The sequence below is a fragment of the Pelobates fuscus genome, chromosome 10 (assembly GCF_036172605.1).
Source record: "Pelobates fuscus isolate aPelFus1 chromosome 10, aPelFus1.pri, whole genome shotgun sequence".
Taxonomy (NCBI): domain Eukaryota; kingdom Metazoa; phylum Chordata; class Amphibia; order Anura; family Pelobatidae; genus Pelobates; species Pelobates fuscus.
In genome coordinates this window covers 34,690,024-34,713,037 of record NC_086326.1, presented here as the reverse complement: position 1 = coordinate 34,713,037, position 23,014 = coordinate 34,690,024, and the positions used below count along the sequence as shown (strand labels likewise).

Here is a 23,014-nt window from a genome sequence, read left to right as displayed (position 1 = left end):
AGTAAGCGACCCAAACTCAAATAAAATCTAATTCTTGTCATGTAAGCTGGGAGGTTTTGTCCTGTATTGTTACGCTGCAATATGACAGGAATGGAAGTGAGGTGAGGTCTATGCTTTTAAAGCAGGTTATAGCTGAGCAATCTCGCAACTTAACAACAGGAAATAAATGGGGAGAGAAAACGCCCGTTCTTTACACCCCACCCATAGAACCGCAAAACCAACCTTCCAGGGCACTCCAACAGCTGCTCACCCTAAGCAAATATACCATAACCACAAACAAGGGCTCAGTATAGCCCTTCCTACAACTTCCAGGATTGCACGGTGCTCAGATCGGTGTTTATTAATCGAGGGGCACTCTGCATGGGCTTTTATAGAACACTATGAAATCAGTAATTCTGCAAACCCGTCCACCATTTACTTTATCTGTAGACATTCACAGATTCATTCGAGACTACAGGAATTGAGGACAATTGACAAAGGAACTGCATATCTTAGGCCAAAAGTCCAATTGGCAAAAATTCTCAAGTTTTGCTCTTTCTTGGCTATTTTAGCTTTAATGGTTCCTCAAAGCACCATGACCACTTCACAGTTTTAAAGTGGTGATGGTGCACAGAGTCTGTTTGAGATAATAAACCAGGGCTCGACAAATCCCAGGCGCCAGGTCACCATGGCGACTAGAAATTTCTGTGCGCGTGCGCTCGCCTGCCAAGTGTGTGCATGTGCAAACCTATTGTCAGCGTGAGCGTGTATGTGAGCGTGTATGTGAACCTGTCAGATTGTGTCTGTGCATTTAGGTACCTGCCCCCTCTGATCGCATGAGGAAGGTGTTTTTACTCACCCTTTCCCCCATTTTTCCACGCCGTGCCAGTTTCGCCATGGCTGAGATTAGCATGCGCAGCAAATGTACCAATCCGCATCTCCTCATAGAGATGCACTAAATTAATGAATCTTTATGAGGAACATTCAGCGCCTCCATGCACGTCACTAGAGCCGTTACTAAGCAGCAATGTAAACTCTGCCTTTTCACAGAAAAGGCAGTGTTCACATTGAAATGCCTGCAGGGACAGGCTATAGACACCACTACATCAAGCGGTAGTGGTTCTGGTGACTGTAGTGTCCTTTTAAGAGTTGCATTTTCTCGTTGAAAATGACTAGCGCCTAACGTTTTCAGTTGGCTCCTAGATTCCAAACAAATCTGTCAAGCTCTGTATTAAACTACTTGGCTGCTGTATGTGTTACTCCATCTCTGGCAGCCTATTAGACACAGAGCAACAAGGATACCAGGCTGGCTAGTGTCAGTTCTGTGCAAAAATGCCATCAGACATTCGCATGCTGGTGCCAGACAGCCAATAGTGACATGCACCCCCCTCCTCCGTGCTTCCTTTCTCCACCAATCAGCCCGCACTCCATCACCACCCTCCCCTTCAGGTGAAGGGGAAATGGCATTAGGACTGAGGATCGGGCTTCAGGGAGAACGTGGCCTTGGCACCAGAAAGGAGGTACGTTTTACAGTTTTATGAAAATGATCTCCAGAATTCCTGTTTATTTTTTCCAGTTCATAAACCCCAGAGTTTGAAATAAGTACTCGAACAAGTCAAGTGTGTAATTTAATAGCAAACTTAATTGTCCACTGCGCTAATTGCCAGTTTAAGTGTTTTGCGGAAGTCATGCATGGCGTAAGTGTATATTTCAACCTTCCAGATATAGTTTTTATGATCAACCCCTGTAACTGGGTCACATAACTTGAACAAGGCAGAATTGTTAACTCTTTACGCACCTAAACGTACAAAATTGTAAAAACTATTTGTTCTGGAAAATCCAGCTGTTCAACATGCCTGCAACACGTATAATACAAGAAATATACTAAAGACACCCATTAAAGGTGGATAGGCCGCACATTTGTTACAAAACGTCTTTATAACAAGCCTATGACTAAGTGCCAATAAACAAAATGTGCAACAGATTTCCTTCTTACATTTTAAGATGTAGATAGAAAAGGTAAGGAACTACAGAGCAGACAGCAAATAGGGGCTGAAGAGGAGGAAACCAGGGAGAAAGGGCATTCATATTGGGTTGGTAGTAGCTTGATTATAAAATGTGGCACGTTAGAAACAATGTGACCCAGCACATGATCTAATTAGAGTGCAGAAATGGACTGCGCTTCACCTCATCAGGCACAAGCTAACAATTTACGGAGCTGTACGTCATGTGAGGAAATGCAAAATCAAATTACTAGTATACATATATACATACACACATGTATGCACACACATGAGAGACTGAATTGTGATCTTTGTGAGATCAATTGACCTTGAAGCAATTCGAACATAAATTTGGACAGGTATAAATATATTAACATATAACTTACCCAAATATGAACGGAGATGAGATCTGCAACTCAGCTATTGTAAACCTAAAAAGGGAGAGAGAGGACACAGATAATGTGATTAAATGCCATTTTACAAGCATGAAAATACTAAAATGCAAATCCCAAACTTGAAATGCTTCAGAGCTTGTTCAGCTATTCTAGTCTGCTACCAACAAGAGAGTAGTAAATCTTAACCTCGTAGAATGTGCAATACATAAGATACCGAAATGATACTTGAGGCTTAGTAACTTAAATCTGTGCCCTTAGAATCCCAAATAAAGATCAGTTTCTGGGCTTGCCGTCTCGTGCAGTACAGGTCCGAATTAGCCTGTATGGACCTCTTACGGTTTTCAATTACAAAGCACGTATGGCATCTCAAACATGCAGTCACAAAGAGCTTTAACCCCTTAAGGACACATGACATGTGTGACATGTCATGATTCCCTTTTATTCCAGAAGTTTGGTCCTTAAGGGGTTAAGGAACATTTTTTAAAAACCATAACCACTACATTAAGTGCTCACTTCCTGCCCATGAAAGGAAATCAGTCTCCTTCACTTGCAGAGCAGCGAAGGAGACAGACTACCAAGACCGCACAAGTACTTTACTTCCACGTGTGATGTCAGCGGGAAGAGGGCTGGTGCCAAAGCTCTGCAGAGGAAGATGAAAAATCCCCATTGTAACCAATAACCAGAGTACCAGCACAGCACAGTTATCTTATATATAAACAGATGTTCCATAAATATTAGCCAATTAGAAGATCTTTTCTGCCTACTTTAATGTTCGATATACTAAATCTACTAAACATTTTAAAGGGACACTTTAGGCACCCAGACTACTTTATCTCATTGAAGTGGTCTGGGTGCACGGGTCCCAGTCCCCTTAATCCTGCAGTTGTAATTATTGCAGTTACTGATAAACTGCAATAACTACCTTGCCTCCAAGGTTGACTCCACCTCTAGCGGCTGTTTATCAGACAGTCACTAGAGGCGCTTCCGGATCCTTAGCGGACTTTTGGTCGCCTGACGCTTTGCATGAGGACTTCCAGCTTCAGCTAAAACCCCATAGGAAAGAATTGATTAAATGCATTGGTATGGGGTAGTCCTAATGCTATTTGGGCGCCCGCGCATTAGATCCCAGACATCGGCTGAGGGCAGCAGAGGAGGAGTGGAAACAGAGCCTGACCCATAACTGAAGGATAACGGCGCTGAAGTCAAATCAGGTAAGTGACAATAGAATTGAAAGGGAGAAAATCACTATCGGGGAGGGGTGGGGGTAGAAGACGACTCACAACTAACAGTACTTATCTGTGACCAGTAAGACTGTCGTAGCTGGCATTATTACAGATGCTTTAGAGACACACACAAATTAGAACCAGGCCACGACTGCTAAGTACACAATCTGGAATGGATATACTTTACAGCCGGACATGTAATGCATATTAAACATTTCCCTTAAACATATTAATCCAATTTTAACATTATTCTCTCTCTACAAAGTGTCCTTTCTGCTTAAGGTTTTGGGTTAAATGTTGGCAACTACACCAACGTGGCTTAAAGAGTTTTTACAAATTATCGGCTTAGGATGCAATAAGCTTAATCCTCCAACAGCAGATCGAATCTAATTTGCTTTCATTATTAAAAGTAATTTATACATGTGGGATATGTCCAAATCAATGGGTGCAAGTATTGCCACCACAAATCGAACAATTGAATGGGAAGTACACCTGTTGCAGGGTAACCTGACAGTTATCCCTGCAAAACACAATATTTACCCCTCTGACAAAAATAGAATGTTCTAATTCCCATCTCTGTCCAGAGGGCTGTAAACATAAGAAATAGAATTGCCTATTTCAAAGTCCATAACAATTGCACACCGCATCTGTTATTAGGACAAATAAACTATATTCCTAAGCGGAGATATAAAGCAATATTTATACAATGCATTCAGAATTTAGATAACAAAAATAAATCCTTTTTGTAAACACTGGAATTTGAAGTAGTTTCAGATTTTCATAATGCCAGCTGTCACTTCGGGATCTTCCACGTTCATTCTGAGGAAGAGTGCCCATTATATACTAAATTATCACTTTAAAATTATTTATGGATTTGAGAGAAGAGACAGTGTTGCAGTTAAAACATTTTTTTTTACAACCTCCTAGATCGCATGATTTACAAAGAGGCATAACACTTCTATTAACTTGTATAGTGGTTTCAGTGATGTATTTTCATGAACAAAACCATTTCAGTTGGCTGAACTACAATTGCTCTAAACTATTGCTGGACTGGGTATTTATTAGAGGATATACTCATGCTTGCAACTAAGAAAAATTTGAGAACCAAGACTGAACGCAATAAATCCAAAACACAAGAGTGACATGGTCACATTTTTTTTGGCAAAGATCTGTCAAAGTGATATGTGCAGCTGCATGGTGGAACCTGGAGATAGGGGGAATGGAGCCAAACATACCTAAAACCTGCCATTTTCCAGGTACAAATCCGCCCTCAGATCCTTTGTATGTCACAAGTTGGATCACTAGTGCACTTTATACAATGAGATTATATCCATTTTGTCCCCATAAACTGCACTGACGGCAACAGAATTTTTTTTTTTTTGAAAGATGTAGCAGTCTGAATTCCTCTGCCTTTTGCCACGATTTACCAAAAATAGTCTCGTCCACGAGACAAAACTAGTCCCTTACAGTGGTTTAAATCAAATATCTTTATTGCATACTGTATGCAAGTTCTTCATAAACATTCTATCCAGATTCAACCTTTAAAAGTGTCAGTTATGTTTTTACTCCCATTTAAATCCCACCAAAAACTGCAGAGTGCTGAGCTCTAACCTACCTGCACACACTATATAATTATACACACCCACGAGGATAGCACAGGGAGCTATGTAAACAACATTAGCCAGCACTGGCATAGGCAATGGCAGAAAGCAGGCAAATATATCATGGCTAATACAGGTTTACATGACTGAATCTGAAGTGGTTATCAACGAGTTTAAACATTTCCAGATTAAACATTTCACAATTTAGAGCAGAAATGGCAAGTTTATTTTTTGTTACAAAATATCTAACTTCGCATTGATTTAAGGTTAATCTTTTCTGCAAATTGGTTTGAAAAACATTTCTAAACTATAGCACATTAAAGGAGCACAAACATGTATTCCTGACCCTAGGGTTAAAACTACCATCTAGCCCCCTTGGAGCCCCTCTCTAAACATAGTAAAATCTTACTTGTATTCAAGTCTGGAGCTGCTTGCTTTGTCCCGGTTTCCTTTTGACCTGCCCACTGCCATCAGAAGTGGTAGCCTGATCAAATCACAGTGCTTCCCCATAGGATTGGTGGAGACTGACAATGAGGCAGATCAGGGGCAGAGCCAGCATGATTAAAACACAGCCCTGGCCAATCAGCATCTCCTCATAGAGATGCATTGAATCAATAAATCTCTATGAGGAAAGTTCAGTGTCTGCATGCAGAGGGAGGAGATACTGAATGTTTGGATGCATTTTAGGCAGCCGTGGCCCAGGAAGGATCTCTAACAGCCATCTGAGGAGCGGCCAGTGAAGTTATCACTAGGCTGTAATGTAAACACTGCATTTTCTCTGAAAAGACAGTGTTTACAGCAAAAAGCCTGAAGGTAAGGATTCTACTCACCAGAACAAATTCAATAAGCTGTAGTTGTTCTGGTGACTATAGTGTCCCTTTAATCTGTAATCACCGCTCAAAGGAACACTACAGCATTCAAAATACAAATGTGTATTCCTAACGCTACAGTGCCCTTCTAACTAGTATGGTTACCGTCGCTCCTCCGTGAAGGAGAAAGGTGATTTTACTTACCCACCTGCATGACAGATTTTCAAGACTGATCCCATAGGAAAGCACTGGCAGCAGTGTGCACAAGGTGACAAAACACAGCGTTGCACCAATCAGATTGTCTCTATAAGATCAGCCGATAGAAATAGCCAAGTTTTACTTTGCCATTTTGGAGGAAGTGTCAGAGTGACAGCCACCAGAGCCATTTAAACACTGCAATGTTGCCTTTCCTGTAGAATATACATTACAGGGTTAAGCAAAACATAGCGCCTAGACCACTTCATTGGGAAAATCCCTTTAAAATAAATAAATAAAAATAGTGTCCGTCTTTTAAAGTTCCTGCAGTGAGCTCAGCACTGACTGCAAAAGCAGCTGACACCTGTCTGCTAATCAAAGCTTTCTAATAGTTTTGAATGGGAGATCTGAGCCATATCACAAAAATGCCTGCTCACAGGGTTTTTTGCAGCCCAGCACTTGGCACCATTTTAATTAGAAAATGTAAATGGGACATCTGCCAAAGCTTTCTGATCTTTGCGTTCATGCGAATACGAATGGAGTTTAACAAAAGAGTAAATGTAGTGTTGAATAGTGTACTTTCCTTTTAACCCCATACACTTTTTGGACTTGAAATGATTTTAAGATTAACAGAGAGCGCAAATACCATTTGATAATAGCTTGGCAATGAGAAAATGCACTTAAACCAACAAATACAATTATGCATCTGAAATAATAGGCCGCGTTTTAACAAATTTCTCTTCAAAAAAAGAAAGGGGATCAAAACCCATTGTATTGCTCAAAAGTGTCTTTATTACAACAGATGAGAGGAATTCAGGCTCTTACTGTATTTGCAGACAACCTCCTGGGAAAATAAAAAAGTTACTGCTAGATTTGAGTTCATTTCCAGAATAATGTCTGGAAAAAACATATCCCTGTAAGTATACACCTGACACTAGCAAAATTTAGGACAGCTTGCAGTGCCCCTCTGTTAAGTTTATGTCCCTGAAAACTGCCACGCTGCAATGGATTTGGATAAAAAGGAATGATATACGCAACAATCAGCATTGACATTGAATAGAGTGCTGTGGTTTCCTAAAAGCATGTGTGATTTTGTATAATACTACCCACCGTTCTAGTTTCCAAGTATATAAAATCAGAGGCTGACGTCAGTGGCGTAGCGTGGGTTGTCAGTTCCCAGGGCAAGGCAAGTATTGCGCCCCCCAAACTTGTGGACTGTTGGCTCTCCCAGAGTTCCTTTGCAGACACCTAGAGTGCCTCACCTCTGATGTGTGAGACATGGATAGTTACGCTGCATACATTTTAAAATCCCCCTCACGCATACAGTAAAGTGTATACCGTAGTCTAAAAAACTTACACAATATAACCATCAGTGTCACACAGATCACAGAGTTGAGGCAGCTAGGGAAGGATGTGCGAGGCCAAGTGCCCGTTACGATGTGCCCATTTGATGGCATGTACATAATGATTTCCTGTTTGAAGATACCTGGAAATCACGCTATTAATAGGCATTATGTAATTCCCCAATAAGGATTACAGGAGGACAGTATGGCTGTAATTAGAAAGAAATACTGTAAAATGTTACGTGGAAACATTTATTTGCCCCGCCATATTGAAGAACTGTATAAACATTGGGAGATTTTCTGTGTAAGGGAAGGGCGCGCTTTTTTTATTTTTTTTTATTAATTATTCCTACTACTTTCTTTTGAAATTTTGCACCCCACGGGCTGACGTAGCATCTGAGGAAATAAAGTTTACAAATATTTGGAGAAGAAAGGTTAGCCATACCTGGGTTTGCTCCTTTAACAGTAAAGTGTTCTGTACGACAGACAGCCTGGCTATTTATTATTTATAAATTCAACATAGTAAACAACGCTGGAATTTTTCACAACAGGACACGCAGGTACAAATATAGACGCAGTAAACGCCACTTTTAGAGAGGCGTTTGGATGGAGCCCTGCGTGTTCTATTACACTGCTGATCCGAGACAGACAGTGGAATTCACACCCTCTCTATATTCCAGAGTAAAAAAACAAGCCGGCCATTCGAAGAATGCACAGTAACATTTAAACAGAGTATGTGGCACAGCTTGTGGTGTGATTGGCATAACCCCACACATCACACATGGGATTCTCATCAAGTTGTATTCTGCAATACCATGGGGATTGATGCAATACTAGCACACAACGATGAACACATACCTCACCAAAATATTGTACAGATAGATACTCAGCCATAACATACTACCTCTCTACCCTCATTCTACAAAGGGCCCCCAGCAGGCTTCATGCAGGCATTCAGTATGCATCAAAAACATAATATTCCAAAAAACAGCAACCCAAAAGAGGAGGGTATATGGCAGTTGAACAAACACTGGCACATTCAATCTACATGGGATTAATAGAACACTTGGCGCAAGGATTTCAGAACTGGCAAAGTTTGCATGTACGTCTTCCCAACGGTCAGCCGCCGAGCCCACATTGTAGACACTACATTATCTTAAAGACACATTGTCACTTTTGAATTTTTCATAAAAGCTGCAATCTTTATGGAAAAGGGTATATAGACCAATATTCTACATACATGAAGCAGAGTTAATTTTATACATGTACAAGCCGAGTTTTGATTTATGTGGCAACACACAAGAGGATACAACTAAGGCAGACAACACGTGCTGAAGATAAAAATGGTTGGAGAAAGATTGTTTTTATTTTTAATTTTCTCTTCCACTGAAGTGAACAGGCTAGTTCCAAAATTAGTATTGACTTTGGTCATGGTGTGGTGCAAGCAGTCCGTATGTGCAGTGTTTAACCCCTTAAGGACCAAACTTCTGGAATAAAAGGGAATCATGACATGTCACACGTCATGTGTCCTTAAGGGGTTAAAGATACACTATAGTCACCAGACACTAGTCTCCTCAGATGGCTGCTAGAGGTGCTTCCTGGAACGGACATTCAGTGTCTTCCACCCTCTGCATGGAGACACTGAAATTCTCAGAGATACATTGGTTCAATGCATCTCTATGAGGAGATGCGGATTGGCCAGAGCGGAATTGGCTCCGCCCCCCCTCCCCCCCCCGTTTGAGATCATCAGAATTGTCACTCATCTAATCCAATGTTTTCCTATAAGAAAGCATTGTTATTGGCTTAGATCATCACTTCTGATGACAGCCAAGGAGGTAGATCAAGGCCAGAGCCAGCAGCTGCAGACTAGAATAAAGGTCAGATTTTACTATATTTAAGGGGGGGAGGAAGAGAAGAGAGGAGGCAGGGGGACTAGACAGTGTTTTTAACGCTATAGGGTCAGATTTACAGGTTTGTGTTCCTGTCCCTATAGTGTCCCTTTAAGCTTGAAAAGCTACCTATACAGAGACATTACCAATTGTGTGCTGCAGTGTAGTCACAGCTCTGGTACAACTGACCTAGCTAGCCTGAAACTCTGATCTAGGACAAATAGTTACTGCTTGCTGGTGATGCATGTAATGAATTTAGGCTTTAGGACTGTGTGCATGTGAGCTCATGTTGACTGTATAATTCACATGCGCTATTAAATATTTTCCCGTGTCCATGCAGCTCTCCCTCTCCCCTGGCGACTTCAGGATTGGGAGGTGGGCGGGCATTATCAGTTGTCATTGCATGTGAATGCTCATACCGTATGCATGCACAGTGTAGCGGTCAGAGTGACCGAAAAGCATTCTCTATCAGCATTAGCTGACTGGCGGTTCGCAGCATTTGCCTCGCATGTGCTTGAGGTGCAACAATATATACCAATGAGAAGCATTTGATTGTAATTAGGACTGGGAATGGATAACAGTGTGCTTCACAGATTATTTTGCTCAACACTGTATTCAATTTTTAATTGTAGCAAGTTCTTTACTAGACAGTTCAATGTAGATCAAAATTGACCTAGGCTAGGAAGAATGTTTGAGGAATCCCTTAACTGTAATAATGTAACAACGCAGATAGCCTTATCTGTTAAGTGCAAAAATGACAGGGTGCCACTTTAAGAGGAACTGTCGCATTTGAGTTGGTGACAGTCTTCACTCACCTCGGTAAATGCAAGAGGGGAGTTTGGAGGGGTGAGATTCACAGCAAACCACATGCATGGCACTTTAAGTACAGCCACATTCCCATAATGCTGTGCAATCATGAGATCCAGGCACTTTTCTGTGATCATGCCGTGGGTCCTGAGAATGGAATTATGGCTCATATGTAATTTGGTTTGTAGGGTAGCATTCGAACTAATGCAAATCCAAATAAAATGAAATAAGAAAAAAAAAAAAAAACACAGTTGAGAAAATTAAATGAAACTAATAGCTATTATTAAAGGGACACTATAGCCACCAGAACTACAGCTTATTGTATTTGTTCTGGTGAGTAGACTCATTCCCGCCAGGCTTTTTTTTAATGTAAATACTGTCTTTTCAGAGAAAATACAGTGTTTACATTACAGCCTAGGGATACCTCCAGTGACCACTCCTCAGATGGCTACTAGAGGTGCTTGCAGGGGAAGTGCTGCACAATGTGGAGCCCTGCTATTCAGTGTCTCCACCCTCTGACAATGAACTTTCCTCATAGAGATGCATTGATTCAATGCATCTCTATGAGGGGATGCCGATTGGCCTGAGATGTGTTTGACTTGTGCTGGCTCTGCCCCTGATCTGCCTCCTTGACAGTCACAGCCAATCCTATGGGAAGGCATTGTGGATGGCTCACAGAAAATCACTTCTTATGATGTCAGCCAATCAGGCAGATCAGGGGCAGAGGTAGCAGCTGCAGAGTTGAATACAAGTAAGATTGTACTATATTTAGGGAGACGGGGGGGGGGGTAGTGTTTTTTTTTTAGCACTTTAGGGTCAGGAATACATGTTAGTGTTCCTGACCTTATAGTGTTCATTTAAGTTATCTACTAGGATCTGATTTTACCTCCAAAAATAACAGGCATATAACAACACTTAATAAATTCTGTTTTGTCAAATATCTGTTTTTAAATGTAACAAAAGTTAAATCTATTTGAAAACTTATTTAAAATGTAGCCTGACTATGTGAGGAGAATAATTGTTCTTGGAAAATAAATAATCAGTGGTGTAGAATGACCCAAACATCTTTTTCCGAGAAGTGCATTAGCCAACGAGAGGCACAATGAAAGTGTTTAATCCTGCATGGAGCCAAGACAACACACACAATCTTCCAAGGGAGGCGTATTCAGGAATCTTTCAAAATACAAAAACCACCAAACACAGCACATCAGAAAACAAGAGGAAAACAAGAGGAAATGGCAATCAGGTGCTTACTACAAGTAGAGGAGGAAAATTTAAAAGACAGTTTCCCCTACAAAGCGTCCATTCTGCCCTTGCCAGCTGGCTGACCGAGCGGGAATTCTGTAATCGAGGTCTACTCACTTCCTTCCGCACAAAGATCCATCAAAGATGACAATATCTTGCACCAAGTTCCTGCTTTGAGATAGTAAATATTTTACTTCCCCTAACGTGCCTGGTGGAAACACCTGTTTCGCTCCCAACCTATACCAGAAAGGAAATTTTATTTAACCCTTATTATTCAAAATAGTCCTAAAAAAAACCAAAAAAAAAACAAAACACAGGATTGGAATAATTCTTCCAGTCAACCTGTTTTGCCAGTTTGGTTATTTTAACCTTATATCTGCAAACTGCAATCCCCTTGTTTAAAGGGACATGCATTACTTGACAAACACTTTTAAGCAAATATACAAACCAAAATAAACAAAAAACTTATAATTATAGTAAAAAAAAAGTGTTTTAAAAATACATAGGGATAAAGGAGAGAGAACAGGCAAGTAGTTTTTCTTTGGTTTTTACTATAATTTGGGGCTGATGTGTACTGTAGTCATTGCAGCCGCCCAGTAGTGATGGGAGTTGAGCGCAGGACTTTTCTTTCTGCATTTAGATTCATCCATTGACCCCATAAAATTATGCATAATTCATGTTTATACACACACACACAGACGGCAGAGAGAACCAGCTGTAGGTATTGGGACTTGTAGGAGATCACTGAATTTCCTGATCTGTCACAGGGAGCTACGCATCCATCAGATTGTACAGTCATTAGCCTGGAGGACAAACAGGACTGACAACTTTTCAGCTGCTGTCACTCTAGACAAACAGGACTTGTGTACCGAGTCTAAGTAAGTTTTTAACCGTTTATAATGCCAACTTGAGGAAATGCAGGACTTGAGAACCTGAGGATTACGGGAAAAGTTACTTTGCAACTTTAAAATGATGATCTTCGACAATTCTAAATGCGACTGAAGTTGCTTAATAAAATGAACACCAATCGCGATTCAGATTTTATGATCTGGCCTTAAAAACATTCATATCAAACACATGACAGCTTTCCTTTATAAAGGGCGGAACAGAAAGAGGAAGAAGAACTTATGTGAAATGTGTTTGGATATATGAATGGGCAGCCTGTGAGCCTTCATATTTGGAGATTGTATCAAGTCTATATTTTGTGTAATTTATGTGTGTTTTTATAATCTTCTATTAAGGCTTTTAGAACAGAGAGAAAAGCTTTTAAAGTACAGAAAGTGTTTCAGGGCTAAGTGCCTCTGTGTAACCTTGAAATGCTGCGTTCTCGAAAATGCCAAATGGCTTCCTGGGTTAAGAGGTAGAAGGGTGTGAGTGGAAAAACTAATCAAATTCCAGAATAATCATTAGGCACTTATATCCCATTACAATAAGGAGAGGCCATTAACCGGCCTTCATGTTATTCCAGCATAAACTACATCCGTGCAATTATCTATACAACATTTACCTGTATTAACGCCAAACTTTCTGAGGTCAACATGCTAAAACATAGGTGCCACCACTGTCCTACAACTCCTCCAGGTACATCAAACTCTTAAAATACTAGCACCCCTCAACCACCAATAATTCCCACAGCCCTCAAATACCAGTAATCCTCACATCCGGTATGAGTTTCAATGAAATTCCAGCACGCAACCCAAAGATTATAGAAGAAGACAAAGTAGGGACTACTTTGTTTTATGGAAATGCCTGAAGTTGACAAAAGGCAGAGTTCCGCCGGCAGCTTTTGTCCAATTTGTCACAAATGATGGCTGTGAGATTCAGGCTCTGTCTATGGAGGGTCTCACTGGATCCTCCATAGACCCAAGCGTTGTACTCTCACGCTAGAGTAGGCAACGAGGGACAGCCTGAGGCATGTTTAACTCTACTCCTCTGCACCAAGCGGCTATTGGAACTACATTGGAGTTTTCAGTTTCGGGTTCTTTGCAAAATATAAAGATCCGCTTAACACACCTAAAGCTTCTTCACTCCTCAAAGGTAGTTCCCCACTGCCTGATACATTACCAGGTTAGCACCAATTAGAATATACATTCCATATACATTCTAGTGTGCAAAAACCTTAGGCAGGTCTTTCAAAATAAATAAATACAAATTTTAAAATTTTAAATGCAAGAAATGTGAGCATGCTTTCAGAAATACATATGTTAACAGTTTATTACCAATTAACAAAATGCTAAGTGATTGAACAACAAAAAAACAAAAACAAAAAAACATTTAAATCAATATTTGGAATTCTGGTATACCAACCCGGCCACAGTACAGCCTCTGACCTCAAGAACAACCACAACAGGGCCCATGACAGCTTCTCATCTCCTTGCAATCCTCAGCCCAGACACTCATGGCTTTGCCAAGCCGTGATCAGGAGCACAAAAGCACATCTCAGCCATTTCTGCACTAATGCAATGGCTGGGATGAAAAAAAAAACCAAAAAACCCATAGACACCAAAACAAAAAGGAGGAGGAACGTTACTGGGGCAAGTAATAGAAGTGCCTATATTAACCCCTGAGTGCCTGGTCCATTTATTTGTACCTATTGTGGCGGTGGCTCTTCAGATTGCAGGAGAACCTGATGAGTGATACAGGGGTGGCATGTATCAGTCGTGTTTAAGGATTCGTCCTCCGTATACTCACAATAGATTTAAACTGCTCGCAAGAAAAATAAATCACTTCCATATTCAGACCATTGCAGCCCTACAGAATATATTAAAAATCTATAGATGATAAAAGCAGCCAAAGCATATTTACCCCCAGAAACCAAGTACGTACCCGTTAAATGGTGCTTTCCACAAACTGGACCCGAGAATGCATCATAAAAAGATCTCCTAAAGAAACAATTCTGAACAAATCAATATGACGAAACCCCTTAGTAATCAGCCTTTGCCAGGAACTTTCTGCTCACGAACATCTGGCTGTTATTTGGATAATATGCTTACCAACACAGAATATAATGATATGTTTATTTCCTACAGCAATTTAACCGCTCCGCAGCCGAAACCAAAACGACCTGCAACTCGTAAGAGACAAGTAATCTTTGGCATTGCAGCCAGCCTGTAGGGTGGCTGAGGATCATGGGGAACGCGTTTGCAAACATCTGCAGTGAATATAAAAATTATTTTTATTTAAAAATAATAATTTAGCCTTTACTGCTCTCACTGTGTAGACAAATGCTGGTCCCATTTAAATATTACTTTACCTTTCAGAGGATGTAGTCACTTCTTTCAAAACAAGTTAGACCGGTTTAAAATCCCCTTTCTTGGCAACTAGTGAATTGTAACCTTATCTTTGCTTTATAACAAGGCGTTAATTGTAAGCTCTTAAGGGTAGAAAAATATCAGCATCTCGAGTGTACGGAACTTTAAAATATATATATATAAATTTAAAATTCCACACTTATAAAGATTTAGTTTGCCCCTGGACCTTCTAGCAAACCAAATCTAAACCACAATTAACTTCCTGTCTCACAGGGACCAGCAAAGCTAAGGGAATGGGCCTCCACAGAGCTAGGAGGCAGGCATAATGTGGTGGGTTAGTTGTCTGTGGGGCAGAGTTTAATTTGACATTGGATATTAAAGGGACACTCCAGGCATCCAGACCACTTCTGCCTATGTGAGTGGTCTGGGTGCCAACTCCCACTACCCTTAACCCTGCAAGTGTAATTATTGCAGTTTTCATAAACTGCAATATTTACCTTGCAGGGTTAACTCCTCTACTAGACAGCAACTAGATGGCACTTCTGTGATTATAGCACACGAAAAGTGTGCTATAGCGTCGCTGGACGTACTCGCGCTATGTGAGGAAAGCATTTCCTTTCCTATGGGGAGGTCTAATGCGCATGCGCATTAGGTCTCCCCCCTGCCGGCGGCCACGCATGCGCAATAGGTCCCCCCCGCCGCCGGACCCTGACCCAGCGCTGAGAGACATCGGCGCTGGATACAGGTAAGTCACTGAAGGGGGTTTTAACCCCTTCAGCAACTTGGGATGGAGGGTGGAAGGGAAAGGGGACCTGCAGTGCCAGGAAAACTGTTTGTTTTCCTGGAACTGGAGAGTCCCTTTAATAACCAACATTTTAGATTAGGGGCAATTTTAATTAGCCAGACTTAACTTTTGTTTCCCTGCCATCCCTGCCTTACTTTGTTATTGAGTTACATCCCATTTGATCAAGGTGGCGGGGGCTGGGTCAGAAATTGGGGGGTAGGTAGGATTGGTAGCTGGGTTGAACATGGTTGAATTTGTTAATTGGTAGGTTGGAACCCCTAGGAGGCCTTCAACCTGGGTGTGTAGGGCTATCTCGGTATACCCCATACAACGTTAAATCACTTTGAGTATGATGCCTGTTGTGGCTGTCGTGTTATTCATAATTTGTTATATTGATTATTGTTATTTTATGCTACGGGTCATTGTCAGTGGGTCTAGTAGTGTTAAAAGTAGGGGTGAATTTATGTGTCTATGTTAAAATTGGGAATGTTTGGCAATGACCCATTTTGTTATTTATATATTCAATTGTATAATTTATGAAAGCTGTGATATTTTATCCATTTTAAATCTGGTGTGTGTCTTTTTGGGTGGTGTAAGGTTATTGATTCATGACATATGCAAAAGACCGATTATGTGCATGTCATAAGGGCTCCCCACACTCCCTCCCAGTGCATGAAAAGGCTCTTCATTTTTTTCCCTGGACAAACAGAATTTTTAAATTGGAATAAAGCCATGATACCTGACAAAAGTTGGAAACCATGCAAAATGCTCTTCAATTAGTAACAGACTAGATTTAAATGGTTACTCCATCCACTGATTTGAAGTGGTTATGGTCCTTGAAGTCTGCAAGGGCAGATTTTTTTTACTATGGAATTCCAGAAGAGTTTAACCCCTCTGCTGCTGGAGTTGTAACTCCACCACCTACAGCCGCACCCCTGGGGAGTCACTACAGATTTGTGGGCTTGCAAATGTGATTTTGAGCAAAATAAAATTTGCAGACAGGAAACGCCCCTTGCGCCCACCCCACGTCCTGTGGTGCTTTGTTCCAGCAATATAGAGATTGTAGAAAAGAGACAGAGGAATTTGAACTCAAAATAGGGACTGTCCCCTCCTAAAAAGGGACACTTGGGAGGTATGATATGAGAAGACAGAATGTGCAAGTAATACACAAATTAATGGGCCTACATTATCACAAACATGTAGTTTATTGATGAGGGAATGTTGTTAAGAAGGATTTTAAAAGATCATTTACTCTAGAAACTTTTATTTAGTAAGAAATATTTCCCAAGTTTAGAAGAGTTGGGTCAGTATTAGTTACCTGCTAAAATCATTGAATGTAGTAAAGCCGGTAAAAACAGGAGATTAGCCAACAGGAAGGAACATAATGTAGTAAACAATTTGGCACCAGTTAGTGTAAAAAGCATCTTAGTCTTCACTTACAGCAAATTGTGCATATATTTGCAGGATTCATTATACATTTAGTAATTCATCAGATTTTTAGAACATCCAACAAGTTCTCTACACAGTACTTGATAGTCCAAACCAACCGTGTGATCTCACAAACCAGATTTTTACAATTTCTACAAAAATAAAATCAAATCAGACAAGCAAAATCTGGGTCTCAGACGCGATTGATTTAAATACCTTGGTGCACATGCCCACAACCTCTAGATAAAATATCAAAGACCATGTGAGAAATAGGAGTAGTGTTTCGCTTTTTTTTTTAATCTCTGAACTTTTCTATTTTTGTTACCACTGTGGTTATTGATTTTTAGGTGTTTATTTATAACTTTAGTGGGGAGAGTTGGTTCAGGTAGACACTAGCGGTTAGACCACGGTGTCGAGGTAACTCTTAGGGTGAATTGAGAGATGTATTTATTTTTTGTGTGAGGTTTTTCATCTGCGTTTAGACCAGATTACCTGGTCCCTTGTTCTCTGGGGACCCCGTGCCTTTTCTCTCTCCCTAACTTCGTTTACACTACCTTCCTGTCAGTCGGAAACTCGGGGAACTGGAACTTAGATGCTAGTTAGTACTCCAGACAATTGAACCCCTGGGCACCGTTTAGTAGATCTCCCTTTTTGTTTGCATATCCCTTTTTATCCTTAGATTGATTAAAGGTAGGGCCCCCCTTCCTCATTTCTTATACAGTGGAGCTCTCCTGATGTTAGTTTCCCCCTTGTGGGACTCTATACATAACCTACTCCTATTTCCTACATATTTTGGAGGGTTACCCCCTCATTGGAGCTCCCTATTTGGTGGTTACAGTGGTGCAGCTCATGAGCCCTTGACTTGTATCCGGACTCCTAACCTGCACTCTTTTTACTTTATTTCTCCATTTTGTGTTTGTGAGCATTGCCAACTTGAATTACAATTTATTGAAACAACGACTTCTGTATGTTTTTATTGTAATTTAGCATTTTTTGTAAGACGAGAGTGCACACAAGGAATTATGTAACATTGTACAAATCACTCGGAATACATGGTTATTCCAGAAATGGATATGAAGAAGGGGACAATGTTAACATATTTATTATTTTTTTCCCTACTTATATGTATACTGAGAAAGTGTGTGCAGCAGGCAAATATAAACCTTTTCTGAACAAACCACAATCTCTTTACGGTATATATACACATGTTCTATTTTGTTCAAATCTTTCATTACTTTCAAGCAGAAAATCTAGATGAACAATTTCCCTTAGATAGGTATAATATGCAGGACGCTCATCACTTCTTTTAAATACAGCTCTCCATCTATCAAAGTCAATGAGAGCCTTACGCACAGTTTCCTAGCCCAGTGTAAACATGTTAAAGAACAAGGTAAATAGAATTTAAAGTGAAAATCCTTGGAGATGCAAGCCTAGCACTCCCGTACTTGAAGGGTGTCAGATGTCGTCAATAAGGGAAAAATCATTACAAATGCATTACGCTCTATTGATCTCCTGAAGATGCACCTTTGCACTCGGTAAAAGGTTTTACTGACCAAGAGACGATGGAAATTCAAATTAACATTTTCTGAAAACATCTCAAAAGACAAACATTGCTGTATAGTTTTCCGTAGTTATTTCTGCAATTTATTTCCCAATTGGTTTGGAAGCTGGGATATATGACCAACTAACCACACTGTGTGGGACCAAAAAAAGCTGAGAAGGTACTAAACTCTAAGCAAGGTCTATGGTAAACCATGAAACAGCACCGACTCCACAAAGAAACCTACTGTTACATACTAGTATTATTAAAGGAGGTTCACCAACCCTTTTCATAGTTAATAGAATAGTGCCCTCTTGTCATTATACTATATCTACGCCCTCTACAAAAACGCTCAGAATGTTTTAAATTTAAGTTTAACATTCCTTAATCCAGCACAGCATTATTCTGATCCCCAGCTGTGTGGCTGTTGCCCAGGCTTCTTTGAAGAGTTGTATTGGGAGGGTGGCGGGGGGAGGACAGAAAGAAGCCTTGGCACTGGGCACACTACTGGGGATCAAAGAATAATGAGAATGTGATACGGTCAGATACATTGAGCAGTGAGTGGCAAGTAAGGCATTGGGTTAGGAAGAGATGGTGAAGGCTTCAGTGAAGAAGTGTGCCTTTAGAAGTTAGCGGAAAGATGAATGAGGTGGCAGATTGGTTAAGAGGTGGAGTTGAGGGAGAAAAGAGGATTCTTTGGACTATAGTTGATTAGAGGTACGGCAGAACAAGCTTATGGAGGAATATGAACACGACATTTGAAGCGAAAACGCAGGCGTACCGGAGCTTTTGAAGAAGGGGGTCAGGCAAGAGAAGAACAGGGCCTCTTCAGAAGTATGCGGGCAACAGCACTTTTAATTTGTTGAAGCGAAATAATGTAGTGTGTGGTAGACTAAGTAAAAGGGAGTTACAATAATTGAGCTTGGTGAAGATGAGGGAGTAAATATGGAGTTGTGCAGAAGGTCAGTATTTGTAGATTTCCTGATTAAATAGGTAAAATCAAGAGTGACTGTTTTCCCAAAGAGTAATGAAGAGTCCAAAATGACCTCTATCGTGAAGGGAAAATGGAGAGTGGCATTTGGAATGGTAGGTAAAAAGGGGAGGGTGCAGGGAAGAAGAGTACTTCCGTTGTGGCTTTGTCAATTTTAAGAAACTATGATGACATCCACTGGCAACATCAGAGAGGCACAAACATGTAGGAGGTAAGATTTGGAACTTACAAAATGGGAGTAAACAAAAACACAAAACAAAAAAGCACCCATTACTGTGCCACTTCAGGCTGGAAAGAACCCATACATAGTTATTAGCTCTGTAATGCAATAAACAAGAACAATTCAATATCTTACAAAAAACAAACCCTTAACACTTAAAGCCATTGATGATGCTTCACATTCTACGATACAGCGGAGATCACATAAGCAGTTCTTTATTGGAGCTTAAGTTCAATCATCAGCTTTCTTCAGTAGAATGCAAACATCTAAACTACAGCTCTCTCAAAACAAAATATTGAGATTATATATATATATATATATATATATATACACACCTCGATAATAAGTAGTGATGTGTGGGCCCCACATTCCCTCTCTGCACATATATATAACGATCATCTCTACACACACTACATCCACTAATCAAACACACTATGTTCACTATACACACTGCATCCGCTACACAAACACACTCTACATTCAATGCACAAACAGTATCGAATACACACAAACACTACATCCATTACACACATTCTAATTCACTTCCACTATACACACCACATTCAGTCCTGCATCATTGTCAGCGGACTAGGTAGGAGTGGGGCAGGGGGGGGGGGGCTAGGGAGAGCCCAGACCTTGTGCTTTGTCATGGGGCAAAATTTCTGGTGGCGGCCCGGGTGGGCGTATAGAGCAAAACTATTAAAAACAAAACCACTAAAAACAATAGACACCCATACAGTAACACTGTATTCTATACATTGGGCATGGTTGGCTCTAGTTTTCTTCCAACAATTTTTGAGACAAATATAAAACGTTAAAAGACGTTACACCAAACACATACACAAACATTCATCAATAACTAAGCAATAGGTTTTGTTATACTGTAGCCAGGTTCATTGCATAGAAATATTATTTTAAATGTAGTGGTTTTGAATTTACAAATCTCTCTCACTGGGCCTATCCCTTATAACATAAGGTTTGTTCTCAGTTGCAGACAAATCAAACATGCATACAGTATTTCACATTTGCAATCATGAAGCAAGACATGCTCCCACATTATTTTATAGTCATTTGCCGTCTTTATGCCCGGTTGCAGTGTTAGGCATGAAAAAGCTGTTGCATTTAACAGAGAACATAATCCAACCTACTAGCTGCCAGAGTAACACATTTATAAAATGATAACATATCCAACAGGACCTGTGAACTCATTGCCAAGTAGGAAAAAATGAAAATAAGCAGAGAAGATCTTGGCACATAAGGTCACACGTGGCGTCTTTTGATAAGTGGCCTATCTCTAACGGTTTAAACTGACCTAAACCTCCAGCATATAACAGCTGAGCGTGAGCCCAAACCAATCCTGGGACACAAACAAGAGCAAGTATGACACCTAAACATATTTCTTTTGCATTAGAAGATACTGGAGCCCACTCTGTTAATAACATCCTTTGCAAACTTTTTTGGACATTATGTCTAGCATCACCTGGAAACCAAACTATAGAAAACCATGTATGTATTTCAAAGTTTTAAATACGATATGTGGGTATTTGCGGCTGACCAGCAAAAAAAAAAAAAAAAAAAAAAAAAGACGTGGCCAATACAGAGCTTCCATCACAATCCTTAATGTGTTACTCCAACCATTTCAGTGATTTTAAGTGGTTATGGTGGTAGGAGTCAGTATGCGCAGTGCTTCAGCTTTAAACACTGCCTATACCGAGATATTTTATTATTGTGTGCTGGGGGCTAGTTGCACCCCAAGCATATGTGACATCGGCACCCCAGAACTCTGTTTATAAATGATGTCTTGTCAACGCGCACTGCATGCCAACAGGTGTAAAAAGGTTAACTTTGCAAGCAGAGCTGCAAGGGAAGGTAACTCCCCTCCCACCCTCCCTGTGGGTGCTCCCTCTTGCCTGCCTCAGTCACTTTTTTTTATATAATAAAACCCTTTGCCCCCTTGTGCACATGTGCTCTAAGTCAGCAAAACAGTCCAATTACAGGCTTTGCAAAAATTGGTGCCGATATAACACAGCTGGAACACTTCATTTTGGTTTTCCTTATATTGATTGTCCATGCTGTACACGCAGGATACATTTCGCACACATAAGAGTGGCGGCTCTCTTTTAATCACAGAGAGCAGAGGACTGCACATGTACTGTGTGAATCTCTGCTAATGGCAAAACACAACTAGACTGTATATTAACCAATAGAAGCTGTGGCGTAGCTGCCATAAGTTAGTAAATAAGTTAGCTGAGAACTCTGGGAGAGTGTCTACTAAAAGTATACTCACGAAATGGAAACCAACCAGGAAAGCTAGAGTAACAACTGAACTAGATTTGTTTCACATTTTCCCCCAGCAGTGAAGAGGTATTATTTGGAAAACAACCTTGAACTTAAAGCATTGTTGGTGCTTAATAATGCCCTACGGCTATCCTGGGAATCCCAACACCCTTCAGAAATGCATAACTGTAGAAGTGTTTTACCTTTCACCTAAACACCACATCATTTATCCAACCAATGAATGAAGGAGTCATATACAATTTGAAAGAAACACTATAGCGTTAGGAATACAAACATGTATACCCAACAATATAGAATTCTACTCCCGATTTAAACATGTTAAAAAAAAACAAAAAACAAGTATTTGATTGGACAGCCACCGAACCCCTCCACAATGACATCACAGGAGGCGGAGAGTGGAGCAGCACAGATGTGTCTCGGCAATGGAAACAAAAATGCAAGTTAAAAGATTTTAGCCAATATGGGCTAAATAATAAGTAAGGCACTATAGGTTTGTATTCCTAACACTTTAGTGTTCCTTTAAAGGACCACTATAGTGCCAGGAAAACAAACTTGTTTTCCTGGCACTATAGTGTTAATAGGTCCCCCCCACTCGCCAGGCTGAATGGGTTTAAAATCTTCCCTTTCTCCACCGCCGGGCTCCCTTTGCGCTGGGGACTCTACTCCTCCTTCCGACGTCATCAGCTGAATACGCACGCACGGCAAGAGCCGTGTGCGCAGTCAGTCCATGGGAAAGCATTCTCAATGTTTTCCTACAGATGCTGGCGTCTTCTCACTGTGAAAATCACAGTGAGAAGAGCAGAAGCGCCTCTAGCAGCTGTCAATGAGACAGCCACTAGAGGCTGGATTAACCCATATGTAAACATAGCCGTTTCTTTGAAACGGCTATGTTTACAGCAGGCAGGGTTAACCCTAGATGGACCTGGCACCCAGACCACTTCATTAAAGGGACACTCCAGGCACCCAGACCACTTCTGCTCATTGGAGTGGTCTGGGTGCAAACTCCCACTACT

General features: G+C 40.7%; 1 protein-coding gene across 3 annotated transcripts in view; it reads right to left on the bottom strand.

Annotated features, from left to right (window-relative positions):
* Positions 1-23,014, bottom strand: part of ADD3 (adducin 3) — a 105,544-nt gene that overhangs the window by 70,803 nt on the left and 11,727 nt on the right. For all 3 annotated transcript variants that reach the window (XM_063434358.1, XM_063434361.1, XM_063434360.1), the window contains exon 2: positions 2,369-2,413. The gene's annotated coding sequence lies outside the window, so the exon portion shown is untranslated. The remainder of the gene's footprint in view (positions 1-2,368; positions 2,414-23,014) is intronic.